Source organism: Sinocyclocheilus grahami, unplaced genomic scaffold (assembly GCF_001515645.1).
Source record: "Sinocyclocheilus grahami isolate Dianchi unplaced genomic scaffold, SAMN03320097.WGS_v1.1 scaffold685.1, whole genome shotgun sequence".
In the NCBI taxonomy this organism is placed as follows: Eukaryota; Metazoa; Chordata; class Actinopteri; order Cypriniformes; family Cyprinidae; genus Sinocyclocheilus; species Sinocyclocheilus grahami.
The window spans coordinates 101,001-116,267 of NW_015505864.1; the positions used below are offsets into that span (position 1 = coordinate 101,001).

Below are 15,267 nucleotides of genomic sequence, written 5' to 3' on the forward strand. Positions count from 1 at the left end.
TCTCATCTACCTTTAGCCTTAATCTTCACATCCACGTGCATGACTTTGTTTAAACTGCGCTTAGGCTTTGTGACAGGGATTTACCGTTATTTTTCTTGCTTTCAAGCCTGCAGTTTCCGAGCAAGTTTTGTGAGGATGTTTCCTTTGTATTGGATTGAGGATTTTTTCCCCTCTGAAGTATTTGTCATGTTGAGTCATAGCTTCAGTTTTGATCTTACAGAATGGTTTGTTTTACTAGGCATATATATATAAAACAGAGATGAAAATCTACTCGCTTGATACAAAAGTCATGTTTTGCCTCACTTACCAGTGGCTGATGAAAAGATGTTTTGTCCCTCTTGACAAAGAAATTCTTTAGTTCTTGTTCATTGTATATTTGTCTCAGTGAAATGCCGCCAAACAAAACTGTCAAACCCATTGTGATGTTGTTCCTTATAATTTCCATGCCTTTTGTAGGCTATTTGTACTTCATTGTCTTTTTTTCCATATCAATTTTCAAGTAGGTGTAAGTAGGCCTGTCGCAATAATCAATATATATGTCAATCAATACTTATCGCGCAATATATGTACAGGACCTCAATAATTTTTGGTGACGCAATTTATCGCCCATTATATTTACTTAAAAAAGAATGTCACCATGATTTGTACATTCCACTTGCGCCTGTGTCTTTTGCAGCTTCTCGTACATAACGTGGTGTTGTCATGTGGTGCTAGTTCAAATTTTAAAAATGCTTCTACAAACAAAGTTTAATCTGCAGATATGGCCTTGTTTAGGGATCTGTGCCTTTGCGCATACAGACATCTGACTGCTAAGTAGTGATTGTGTTTTTCAACATTAGTGTGCACCCTTCATTTACAGAGAAGGTGAGGGAAAAATCTGTAGATGGAAAAATCTCTATACAAGTTCTTTGTGCATTTTTCTTTTTTCTACTTGTTACTTTGCACTTTTTGTTAGAAAATGTTTATTTACTATTTATTCACGGTTTTTAAGGTATCTAATATTTTGATACTTAATTTCCATGATCTAAATATTCTTAAAAATTCTAATTTTGTTGTCATTTGGAAGTGTTTAGGCCTTCTTGCATTATAATGCTGTTACATTATGATTATATATTCAGTGGCATAAAATGGTCTTTAAAATGACAATAATATCACTTATCACAATTATTTCTGTGGCAATATATCGCACAACAAAAAGTTGTTATTGTGACAGGCCTAGGTGTAAGGCACAAAATGGTAAGAAATAAGTAGTTGAGTTTCCATTCATGCATTTTCATGCATATTTTGAAATGTTGCATAAAAAATGCTGGATGGAAACATCAAAATGGCAATATATTTTCATATGATGGAAACACATTTACTAAATAAATCAGTCATATAAGAATAATTGTGTAGTGATCGGCCGATATTTGGTATTTTTCAAATATCGGCATCGGCCGATACGTTTTTCTGTTTGGCCGATGCGTTCGAGGCGGGACTTTTATTTTGACTGCGCTGAGAGCAGCAGCACCTGAGCACACAGTGCTCACATTCTCCCTCTTGTTTGCTATCGTTGTTAACAGTTCTGTCTAATATGGATAGAAGTCTGTCTAATAATCCGATAGAACTGTTAAACAAAGCAATTAAAATGTATACAAAAAATATTATAATGATTGCTTTTATATTATTAGTAATAGAAAGGCAAACATTATAATACTTTCTCATTTGCCGTCAGCATTCAGCAAATACGCATTTACATCATTTAAACAAATCTTTGAATGGCTAATGAAAATTTTATTTCACAAACCTTGCAAACTTAGTAGAATCCAGTTGTGAGAAGTGTGCATGTGACCTGCATGATCGCGTGTTCTCTGTGTGACTTTTGGTCTGTGCAAATTGAATGCTTTAAACATTAAATTTGTGATTTCAAATTATGCTGCGCTTTATGCATTTGTCCACTGTCATATTCATGTCATTTTCACTGTGTGCTGTATGTAAAATGACTATTACCTTGGGCTTATTTGAAAAAATATGATTCCCAATGCACACAAACTTCCCTGAATACTGAGAGCTCTGTTGGTTACAGTTTACTTCCTTTTTAATTATATTTTTATTAAATACTTATTTATTTGTGAAAAATACTTTGTCATCTAAAGTATAAGTATGTTTATTTTACAAATTTATTTAATCCATTTTCAAATTATTTTACATTTCTTAAATATTAATTAAAATAAATACAATTATATCGGCCATCGGCCACCCTGCGTTCCAAGATATCGGCATCGGCTGTCAAAAAAACAATATCGGTCGACCACTAATTATGTGATAAGAAAATATAATTGAAATAATTTGTTACTATAATGAGTGCATCATATACTGTAATGAGTGTTAAATAAGTAATTTATTTTCATTTAAATAAAAAAGATAAACAACAACAGTAGATACAATTTCCATTTGTATTTTGCACCATTTTCCCCAAAATTGATGATTTTATGTTGAGTTTGTGGGATGGAAATACTTTTTTCCCAGTATTTACATTTTCTGCATAACTTGAATGGAAACGTTGTTTCCATTGGGCAGTGCAGTGCGTTTGTGCTAGTGCTTGTCCAGTATAGAATTGTTTTAACAATTTCATATTATTCTTTACCTCTGAATCTGTTCATTCATGCTTTTAATCTGCAAGGACTAATAACTGTCTTTGCATCTGTATGTAAATATATGCCATTTCGACCTCAAAGCTACTAGACTGCTCTGCTATAATTCAGAGATCGCTCAGGGATGTTGGTTTGGTTTGGCGGTGGTTTCACTCTGCATCTTTTAGCTTTTCAATCAGGACAGCATATTGAAGAAACACTCAAATTAGTGGTAAAGCATTTGTCTTGTGCAGTAGCTGCTGAGCTTGATCACTTCACGCTGCACTTTGATTCAGGAAGTGGCAGCTGGGGTGTCACAGAGCAGTGCGGTGATGGTGTTGTCCTTGTGACACAATGCTCTGTTCAATGTCTGGATGATGACAGGCCAGGGGGTATGGCCTCAGACTGTCCACTTCTTGAGATTCACACACAGCCATTCCTCAGTCAACATCTTCATACTGAGTCTATTAGCATAAGAAATATACTCCATGGAGCCTTGTCATGTATAGCCAGTTTTGTGTGTTTGCATTTAATAGATAGCTAGCTAGATAGAAATGTCATGATCATCTGAGGGGAATTCAGTGCTGAATAGATTTGGGTTTGGGTGTCACTCATTTCACAGGGGTCATGCTATTGATATCTTCTAGAGCTTTTTAAAGCACAGATTTTGGGCAATGGCGTTTTGAGAAATTGTTCTCATACTGGTTTCTAAGCCCAGACAAGCTTTACAGAACATCCCATTAGAATGAAATTAAAATTTTAGTGAGTGGAAAATGCGCTCATAAGATGCTAATCACTGAAAATTGTTCTTATTTTGGCTGGAATGAATTCTGACATTCCAATTGCATTTTTATCTGCCATTTTACTTTATAAAAATGTAATTATGCAGTGACATGATTAGCAGTGTCTGCAGTTTTTAATCAAGGCAAATGCTGCTTAGTCAACCAAGTTGAGATTTGTCAGCCATTACGCCTGATTATATTAGTGTTAGTGCTGTCAAAATGAACGTGTTAATGCATGCGATTCCTTTCTATTTATTTTTTTCTTGGGACATTAAGAATATTTAACGCAATAGCTTGTTTGCAATCACATGATTCTGACATGTTGGACATGATTCATTTGTTATGAAGAGGAGCGATTTTTCAACTAAATTGAAATACTTACCTGCCATCGAGGCGGTGGATCTAGGCTAAGCAACTAACCTTGATTGCAAACAAGCTGTTTCGAAAGTGAATCCCGCATTTATAAGAGGGATGTGGGATATACTGTATGTCACTCCTGAAACTTTGCTGCATGTACTGGGTATGTGACATTGGTCCTGTTAGAAGCACGTAAAACAAAACTTTGATTCAAATTCTGAATTGATTATAGATAGTGGTCGACCGATATATCGCCAAGGGCCGATATATCGGCTGATTATTTTTCAAATGTCTGCATCAGCCGATAAGTTTTTCTGTTTGGCCGATGCGTTCGATGTGGGACTTTTATTTTGACGGCACTGATAATGGCAGCCCCTGAGCACACAGTGTTCACATTCTCCCACTTGTTCGCCATCGTCGTTAGCAGTTCTGTCTAACACGGATAGAAGAAGTCTGTCTAGAACTGATTGCAGGGATATAACTAAAGACAGGACAAACTAACAAAAACATAAAAACAACTGCAGAGCACGCCACGGAGGCAGCCATCAGCGTCGGCGCCATTGTGCTTAATACGTTCTCGTTTGCCGTCAGCATTCAGCAAATACGCGTTTATATAATTTAAACAAATCTTTAAATGGCTAATTAATTTATTTTTCAAACCTTGCAAACTTAGTTGAATCTAGTTGAGATCTTGTGAAGTGTGCATGTGTATCCTGCATGATCGCGTGTTCTCTGCATGACTTTCGGTGCGAATTGAACGCTTTAAACATTACATTTGTGATTTCAAATTATGCTGCGCATTATGCAGTACCGCCGCTCCCTATACGCAGAGTACGCAGTTTGCGTAGGGCACCAACTCCCAGGGGGGCACCATCCCAGTTGCTCAAAAAAAAAAAACCTTTTCGTTCTATTTTAATATTATCATATACATATACGTAAATAAAAATATAAGCATGAACATATATTCATAATTATAAAAAATGTTTTACGGTGAACTAAGTAGACAGGCGAAGCACACGTGACACGCCATCCGTGCCCGCACTCGCTCTCACCTCATGTTTGCGGCTGACTGCAAATGATCATAACTGATGGACAACTATGTCCAGGAAAAGACATCAGTAGTCCGGCGTCGAGATAAGAAAAAGAAAAAAAGCCCAAGATGAAGCCCGCGCATAACTTTTATGTACGCTTATAATCCTGTGAAACTTTTTGGGATGTTGAAGTTAATAACGTGTTTTAATGTCGGTAATAATATCACAGCTGCATCTGCCTTAATATTCTCTGAGTTTCCATGTTCCCGAAAATTTTAAATAATTTTACTACAAATAAAAATAAAAAACATGGTTCTTGTAGCAATAGTAACCACAAATTAACCATGGTTTTGATACTTCAAATAATAATTTACAAAGTATTCAGATACTATTTTTGTGGTAAAAAAACAGACCTAAGCCTTTAAAATGCCATAAAATGCATTATATAAAAACAATGAGGCAATAATGATTGGTTAATTAATAATAATCATATATTTTCATTGAATAACACTGTTAAAATACATAATGTAATACAAAATAAGCCATTTATGTACATATTATTACAAATGCCTGCAAGAACGCCAAAGGCCTGGTAATTGCAGTTGTAACACTTACAGGATGATCAAATCCTTGTTTAATATTGACCAAACATTTAATTCAAATATCCACTTAAGCTGTAATTTTTGGCCACCTTTTTGCGATAGAAATGCTAGCCTCTATAATTTCTTCAACAAAAACATGTGTACATCACAACCCTTACAAAAACTAATCCTTGGTTTTATCGAAGTAAAACTGCTGAATTTTCTTTTGTCATTTCTGAATGCTTGAGATTATAAAATCAATCAGACATCTGTATTAGTAAAATCATAGCCATAGGTGACTGTCTAGCTACAATTGTAATTTGTAAATAATACAATTTAATTTCAGTTTAGTTATTTACTTTTATGTTTTATTAAAGTTCTATTTTGACCCCTATCCACTTTTTTTCTTGCCGTAAAAATGGACTCGGCCATTCGTAAATTCTATGGGTCTAGCTTCCGGTCTCATCCGCGTCCAGCTATTTTTAGCTGTACAAAACTGTTAACACTCCCAAACATTTGAACAGAAGCGTGCATACCAACCAGAATTAACTGTCTATTTAAAAATTAGATGTTGTTATATTAAAAGTACAATATTTACCATACAAGTTGTTTTATATTATTTTATACTGGTTTGAGTTGGAGTAATTGAACAGATTTTTCAGTTTGGAGAACAAAGAAGCTATCACCAGGTACTCAGCATTTTTGGTATTTGTATAAAAAAAAAAGTATAGTAAACATTTGCCCTTCTTACATTGCAAGTGGAAGTCAAACGGATGTGTTTGTAATGATATATGTCATTCAGGGGTGTGTTGGACCAGAGGAGACAGGAAAAGGGTGGCAGCAGCAGCAGCTGTTTAATAATTCAGCACGCAGCACAGCGAACGTCTATACGAGCGTCTCAGTAAAGCTGTGTGTAAGCCTACATGTCTGCCACTCTGCTGGTTTAAGCAGGGACGTCTGTGCAAGTGGTTTGAGTCTTTCTGCTCTGTATAAGTCTTCTTCCTGTGCTGTATCTGGGACAGTATGCAGGCCGTGCGGCTCCGTACATGTCCCACAGCAGGGTTCGTGTCTCAGTGTTGAATCAGCACTTCAGGAAAGGTGGCACTCTGACCACAAGCGTTTCCAGGATGTTCACTTAGCGCTGTTATCGTATGACGTCTGAAAAGCAGTCCGCTGATTAAACTGCCTGGCAGCCGAGCTTGTGTAACTCTACACCGGTGCCTTGCTCAGCTCATTGAGCACCACACTGGAGTAATACCGAATCAGCAGGGTCCCACATAAACTCTGAAGCCCTGACCCCTCACAGAGGCTGCTGAGATGCAATATGCAGACTTTGTTTCTTAGAGCTAGTTGTTAAAGTAACCTGCATTCATATCCAAACTGTATGACTGCAAGGGAATTTATTAGGAGTATATTGCTTTTTTGTATTTAACTTGGCAATAAATGCATGCATACATACATGCATAAATAAATACATCTTCCAGTGTAAGAGAAATTTAATTATCTTTAATATTATATATATATAATATTTCAAACAGATGCGAAATAAATAAATAAATGTTGTCAGATATATGTTAAATAAATAAATAAATGTTGTCAGATATATTTAAGCCCAATATTCAAATATATATTTTAATATATATTTAAAATCATTTTAACATACTAATATTAAAAAGAAATGAAGTATTACAGTTTCCACAAATATTACACAGCAAAAACTGTCTTCAGCATTGATGGTAATAATAATAAGAACCATTATTAATAATTCAGCACAAACAATAATTGAGCACAAATAGCATAATAGAATGAATTTTGAAGGATTATGTGAAACTTAAGACTGGAGTAATGATGCTGAAAGTTATTCAAATTATATTTAAAACATTTTAAATGGTAAATTTGAATAATATTTCACAATATATCTGTTTCACTGTAATTTGGCCAAGTAAATGCAGTCTTGGTGAGAATAAGAGACTCCTTTCAAAAACATTAAAAACTTAAATAATAGTTTTAAATGTTTTTATTTATTTTATTTGTTTTTATTTATTTTTCTCATATAGCCTTTGTAGCAAATATGAACTCTTTGATTTAGTTATATTTCATTTTCATTTATTTACTTATAAAGCACTAATAAACACAACAAGAGTTGACCACTTTGCTGTACAAAAGAGGAAAGGTAAAATAAAAAGAATAATACTAAATAGGGCTGCACGAAATATCGCAAATGTAAATATCGCAATATGCATATCGCAATGGCGTGCGATATCATTATCATTTTAATAATAGGCTACTTAATTCAAAACGTTGCAAAAGGTCAAAGTTTTAGTTTGAAGCATATAGTAGAGAATTGCTTGACGTTAAGAGTTAAGTGCAATAAGTTGCAGAAAATAACTCTTTGCCGTCTTGTCTTGCTGTCTGATTCACACCTGAAGCGCACGCACAAGCAGCATCTCGCACAGCGTATCTTCAGTTCTACCGCACACATGCAAAGGGCGCGCGCGCACAGAGAGAGACGTGTTTCAGACCGAGTTGATTCGTCTTTCGCATCTCCTCCTCCTTATGTTTGTACAGACACATACACACAGAATTATGTCAATAGTACCCGTCTCGACGATCATTCTCGTAAACGCAGTGGGTTATGTTTTAAATGAATGTAAACAGCTGAGAAAGAAATCAGATGTGTATCATTATACTGGATCCGTGCAGTCAGATTTAAAGGGACAGCAGCCTATAAATACGTGCTGCTGAATATGTCACTAATGTTAACAAAACAACAAAACGGCTATAACAAATATGAATCTAAATTTAATTCATACTGTAAACACTATGCAGTGTTATTTTACACTTAATTATGAAATTTCTGTACCTGAATACTACTGTTTATTTTATCTATGCTTGTAAATTGTGTATTTCTTTTTTTTCCCTTTTTCTTTCTCTCTTTTTTTTTTTTTACTGACTGTTCACTTGCCTTTAATCATGTTTGAACTTTCTCAGACTATAGTTTTTGATGTGGTATATGAAGAAGTACTTAAAGTGTGTGGAAAGCAAAGTTACAATGATATAAAATTATTGTCATTAATTTTTTTGTTTGTATGTTCACATTGATGTTAAAATACATTTTCTGATTTGTGACATTACTTTTTAAGTAATGCTAAAACACTGCTGGTAACTGAGAAGTTATAGTGGTTCTTTATTTTCCAAGAAAGAATGTGAAACAAATTGGTTATATAATTTTCATTTTTAAATATTTTAAAATATCATTTAAATTGATTTTACACACTTTAAGCAATATCGTATCGCATATCGAATATCGCATTTTTCTTCAATATCGCACAGCCCTAATACTAAATATAATACATTAAAACATAAGTTAAAATGAGACCAAGAATTATCATGAATTAAATGCAAGAATAAAAAGATGAGACTGTAGCTTAGATTTAAAATCATATACAGAAGATGCGGATCTCACTGATAAGGGAAAACTGTTCCATAACCTAGGACCGGCCACCGCAAACACAGTCACCTTTCAACTTCAATCTTGATCTTGGATATGACAGAGTAATACTGTCTGAGGATCGCAAACATCTGGCAGACCTATTCACATTTACAAGATAGGTCACATTTACTGACAAATAAGAAGGTATCAGACCATTTAAAGACTTAAAAACAAACAATTTTTTTTTAAATTCAACTCTATAATGCACTGGCAACCAGTTTAGAGACATTAAAATCGGAGTAATGTGTTCTCATTTACGAACCACTTAAAAATCTGGCTGCGGCATTTTGAACCATTTGAAGCTGTGACATGGAGGATTGGTGTAGTCAGAGTTACTATAGTCCAAACGTGATAAAACAAAGGCATGTATGACTCTTTCAAGATCTTTAAAAAATAGAAAAGATCTAACTTTTGACAGAAGTTTAAGATGGAAAAAAACATGACTTAACTACTGAGTTAATATGTTGGTCAAACTTTAGGAAGGAATCAAAAAGAACTCCCAAATGTTTCACCGTTATTTTGATATAACGGTTTAAATGACCACAGTTAAAATGTGGTTTTCCTTTACCCACAGAGGGTCCAAAGACAATTGCTTCCGTCTTTCCCTCATTTAAATGCAAAAAAATGTTGACATCCAAGATCTTACATCAGCTAAGCATGCAAGCAATGTTCCTAAACCATTCTTGTCATTGTGTTTTAAAGGTAAATAGATTTGGGTGTCATCAGCATTAAAATGAAAGGACACTCTATGCTTCCTAAAAATTTAACCTAGTGGAAGCATGTAAAGTGAAAAAAAAAAGGGAGCCAAAATAGAGCCTTGAGGAACACTAGAGGTAAGAGGAGCTACAGATGAAACAGCGCAACCAATACCTACTGAAAAAGTTATGTTACTAAGATAAGATCTGAACCAGCTCAGGGCACTTCCTTGGATGCTGACACACTTTTCAAGACGCGATAAGAGAATGCCATTATCAACTGTATCGAATGCTGCACTCAAATCTAAAAGCACTAAAATTACTGAGTTTCCAGAGGCAACAAGTAGCAAAATGTCATTTAATACTCTTAAAAGAGCAGACTCAGTACTATGATTTTTCCTAAATCCAGACTGGAATTTTTCAAGAGTATTATTTGTTTCCAAAAAAAGTCTGTAACTGTAATGACACAACTCTCTCTAAAAGTTTAGCAATAAAAGGTAAATTTGAGATTGGCCTAAAATGCGATAAAACAGTTGTATCCAGATTTCACCATTGCAGGTTTACAATAAGCTGGAACAAACCCAGAAAGAAGGCTCTTATTTACAATTTCAAGAATCCAGGCCCCAACACTGTCAAAAATCAGTTTAAAAAAGTGGGCAGAAAACAATATCAAGAGCAGACGTAGTAGGCTTCAGTTTGACGATCCATTAAACCCTGCATGGTAATCGGCTCAAATGAATTAAACCTAGTAGGAGTCAGAAGATATGGAGGGTCATCAGTAAAATAAATAATGGACTGTCTAATTGCTTCTATTTTTTCCACAAAAAATCTCAAAAAATCTTCACTCCAAGTTGAAGACTCTGCAAGACAGATATTGCCTGTTGGATTAAAAACAGAATTCAAGTGTTCTTTTTAGCAATGTCATATGACCCCTTTAAAGGCACAATATGTAAGATTTTTGTAATCAAATATCCAAAAACTACTTGCACAGTGTGGTATATTTCATGCAATTGTTTATTTATGTTATCCCAAAAGTTCCCAAGGATTTGTAAATTCCAATTTTAAATAATGACTCGTCCCTGGTCATTGTCGCCTATCAATGACGTAATATCCGCACTATCCTCAGTTTCTGCTTGTATAAACTGTGGCAACACACGGACACAAATGCTGCTGTACAGTTAAACTAAATCCATTACGGCTGTCGCTAATAAAATGAAAATGAAATAAAGTGTTGACCGCAGCGTTAAATTTAGATCTGCTCAATGTTGCACCATTATTTTTTTTTTTACACATTTTTACAGTGTTGCGCATTATAATCAATCACACGAGTCTGTTGAGCTTATGAATGCAATGGTCAATCAGAGGCGTTCAGATGAGTTTTTTTGTTCACTGCACGCGCTCGCCGACTGAATTCAGCTCTGTTGAATTCAGCTCTAGCTCTTGCTGTTTGAATAACTGTGGAAGGTACAATTAATAATAAAAAAATGATTTATTACCTCATCCGTGAACATCCTCCTTCACGGCATCATCAGGCTTCGCCTTTATTGTTTTGAAAATGCAACCTCTAGTGGCGAAAACTTACATATTGTGCCTTTAAAGTCATAGAAATGAATAAAATCTTGAAGTAATGGACATTTCCATAGTGAATGTAAATATATTGCAATATGCTCAGTACAAAGTGCATTTGATTATCATTAATTTATTATTGTAGTAAAATATCCTAATTATTCAACCCCTTTGACCTGCAAGACATTTTGCGGGGATGAGCACAAATTTATGAAAACATTTCAACCAAAGCATCAGTAAATCAGGTCAGACTTTAAGGTCCAGTTCTCACTAACTATTAACTATGATTTTTTTACTCAAAGTTCTAATTACTGCTTATTAATAGTTAATAAGGAAGTCTAATAAGCAACTAGTTTAAAGTGTGAATTGGTCCATATTAGGGCTGTAGCTATCGATTCTTTTAGTAATCGAGTATTCTACAGATTATTCCATCGATTAATCGGATAAGAAGTATTTCTTCTTTATTAAAGAGCAATACTAAGTATTCAAGAGATAATAAAATAGATCTCTTAAAATAAACAACTAATTTGTTTTCTTTTTAGAAAAATAAAACATTTTATTGCTGAAATTGCATACATTAATAACCGTGGAAACTAAACCCATTTAATGCATTTATTTGCCAAATTACATTCAAAATGCAAATACAAGTAAATAAATAAATAAAAAACAAAAATCAATTTCACATTACTTTAAAAAAGGTAAACAGTACAAACTAAAACCAAGGCATAATTCAAAATAATAGTAATAAAAATAATAATAATACCTAAACATTGCATTTGTCGTGCAACTTAACTTTCAAGTTTCAGCCTAACTAAAGCTCAAGCATGACATGAGCCTTTACTGTCTTCTTGGAAGGCTTTGTGGCTTTTGTAAGAGGCAAAAATCAGTGGATCGGAAGGTAACTGACAAGAACAAGAGACCATACACAGTTAAGCACATTTTTCTGCAACATGAAATTAGAGTTATTTGGAGAACAAACCCTCTTAAATGTCTCTTTACGTACGTGTGTGTGTGTGTATGTGTGTGTGTGTGTGTGTGTGTGTGTGTGTGTGACTTTTGTTTTTGATATCCTTCATATTCTGTGCACTGATAAGTGTGTCTGTAAACTGTGTAAACTGTGTCCTTTAATTGACGCACAAGGGTTAATATACATTTGAGGACAAAAAAATCCAATTCCCTCTAAATATTCATGTACAAAATTATTCAACCCCCAAAAGTTACACTTTGTAAAAAATCTTTTCTTGTTTTAACCCCTCATATATTTGCAAATTAAAATCTTGAATTGTAACTACAACTAAAATGTATTAAATGTTTGTTGAAAACTATAAATGTTTGTTTCAGACATACAAAATCACAAAGTTTGTTGGTGGTGCAGTCAGTGAAAATATGCGAGGTGCAAATATAAAACTGATCTGCTAGCCTGGTGCCAACAGAACAACAACAAATCCTTTTTGCGAATCTCTATAAAATGATTAACAGTCCTTATCCAGTTATCCATGAATGATTGTGCAAAACCTGAATTTAATGTGGCCGATCGGCATTTACCTGTGATCTTATGATCCTGCTACGATTTCAGTAAAATTAACGGTTAAAAATCAAAAAAAAAAAAAAAAAATGCATTTTTGAGCATCATTGCAGAATAATATGAGTAAGCATCATGATGTCCCAGTAAATTGAGTTCCCCCTAGCCATTGTACAAAGAGCATCTCAGAGGCGTAGCCTCAGTGGAGGAGGTGCTGTACGTGTCTGCAGGGTGGGCTGACTCCACTTGGCCCACCCGCTGAGCCCAGCTCATGCTTTATGGGTGGGGGGATGGGGTGATGAAGGCTGGAGAGTCTCGGCCTTGTCTTTATGATTCTCACCTTCCTCTTTCTGCACAGTTTGTTTGGATGGTTTATAATGCTTGGTTCATGATGGCGTATGATGTGACAATATTAGTGCATTATTTAAAGCGGATTGATACAGTCTCTATTTGTTCTTGGCTGCAGTGGTTTTTCTGTTGTTAGGAATCCAGTAGAACCCATAATGCACAAACAAAGCCTTGTATATGCAATAAAGAAATCTATTTACATAACAGGCTTTGTCAGTGGGCTTGATGTCTTCCCTAGAGATTCCAATCTTCCTTTGAGCTTAAGCTCAGGCATGTCTGTTTGTGACCTTATGTTGTTGTCCAGGCGCGCATTGTACCAAATAATTGAAATGCCGTTGACTCTTTATCAGTCATAATTCTTGAAACCTTTACTTTTGTTAAACGCAGTGTTTGCACTGGTTATGTTTCCTGAAGACCGTGTTCTGGAGATTGTTTTAGTGATGTCTGATTCAAGAACCAAATGTTCTTTTGAGTTCCCAAATTAGCAGCTTGCTTATTGAATTGTTCTGGAGTGTGTTTTCCAAAAGCAGTGTTAAAAAAAGTACAATCACAAGGTTCAACGATATGGTGAAAACATACCTCCAAACAAACATACGCAAACAGCATAGCAAAGTTCTTTGCTTGAATCTACAGGTTAGAAGCTTAGTTTCTTTCATTACATGTGGACTTCAATTGATCATGCACTTGAGCAAAATAAGCAATCTAACATGCATTCAAATGATTTCATTTGTATATAAATTTAATTGACCTTTTTTTTTAGATTGATTACTAGATTACACTGTGTCTACACCGGATGCGAGCAGTGCGGCGCAACAAAATACTATAGAACTCATTATAATCAGTGATGCTGTCTACACTGGATGAGGCACGGCGCGACAAGTCCCCGACAGTAAACTGCTGCCACGTTCTAGTTATGACGTATTGACACACATTTCTAATGATTTTCAACGGTCGCTTTGTTGCGTCCGCTGTAGACATGGTGTTAGAATGCACACTTTCATAAGAGCTCTAGAACCCTGCGGGATGTGAGAGGGAACCTGCAACTGAATAGAGTGGTGGAACTGTGATGTCACTTTGTAGGCAAAAACCCGGAAGCGAGTTATCATTTTAGAACTTCCGGTTCAATGGGTTTTTTGAATGGGAGTTTGGTTAAATCCCCTAAAATAAGGTCCGTGGTTCACACAAGCTCAAGATACTTTCACGATTTATTCTACGACATAAAATACACCAGTTGCACCCCACTCGTGATTTTTTAAAAAACTGTTACGTTTCTTAAAAAAGATTGTTGCTAAATGGGACTACAGGTGCTGACGGAGACATTAAACGTCATCCCGCCGAACAGTTGATCAATTTACAGTATTTTCCAATCATAGTGTAGAATTTATAGTACAATTAATTTTAAAATAACCAATTAATAGTTTGCCGCATTTTATATTTTTGTTCGACAATGTTGTTTTTTGTTTGCTTTGCCCCAAAATGCAACAAGTCTTCGGATGGAATATGCTTGTTTTATAGCTTTCCTACTGATGCGGAGACTCTGGGTTCGCACCATAAGGTAAACTCATATGATTATTCCATGTAAACACCACATTTACCGGCTTAGTCACAGTGAAAGTAAAACTTTTAACGATGCATAGTGCTTAAAGCCACGTTAAAATGAAATGTTTACGGCCACATGAAGCTGTTACGAAGCATATAGATTGAGGATTTTCTTGAAGCAAGAATAAAATAACATTTTGTGTACACACTCTAACAAAATGATGGCTGAAATGTGGTACTTTTTTATTCACTAAAATAAGCTTAATCTTACCTAGGGCTGGACGATATGGCCAAAATTGATATCACGATATATTTCTTAATTTCGGTCGATACGATATAATTCCGATATCGATATGAACACTATTTATCTGAAATAGAAATCTCTTGTAACATTATAAATGCCTTTATCATCACTTTTGATCAATTTTAAGCATCCTTGCTAAATAAAAGTATTAATTTCTATAATTTCTTTCCCCAAAAAATAATAAAAATTATACTGAATGGAATAGTGTATAATGTTACAAAAGCTTTTTATTTCAGATAAATGCTGATCTTTGGATCTTTCTATTCATCAAAGAATCCTGAAAAAAAATGTACTCAACTGTTTTAAATATTGGTAATCAGCAAATCAGCATATTAGAATGATTTCTGAAGGATCATGTGACATTGAAGACTGGAGTAATGATGCTGAAAATACAGCTATGTATGATCACAGGAATAAATTACATTTTAAAATCTATT

At 34.7% G+C, this 15,267-nt stretch overlaps 1 protein-coding gene and 1 long non-coding RNA gene across 4 annotated transcripts in view; both read left to right on the forward strand.

The window, feature by feature from the left end:
• The window catches only part of LOC107559435 (casein kinase I-like), a 67,097-nt gene that overhangs the window by 10,151 nt on the left and 41,679 nt on the right, over positions 1 to 15,267 (forward strand). The window lies entirely within an intron of this gene.
• The window catches only part of LOC107559440 (uncharacterized), a 26,458-nt gene continuing 11,550 nt past the window's right edge, over positions 360 to 15,267 (forward strand). Inside the window, exons 1-2 of the long non-coding RNA XR_001605623.1 lie at positions 360 to 370; positions 4,053 to 4,059. This is a non-coding gene — a long non-coding RNA (uncharacterized lncRNA). The remainder of the gene's footprint in view (positions 371 to 4,052; positions 4,060 to 15,267) is intronic.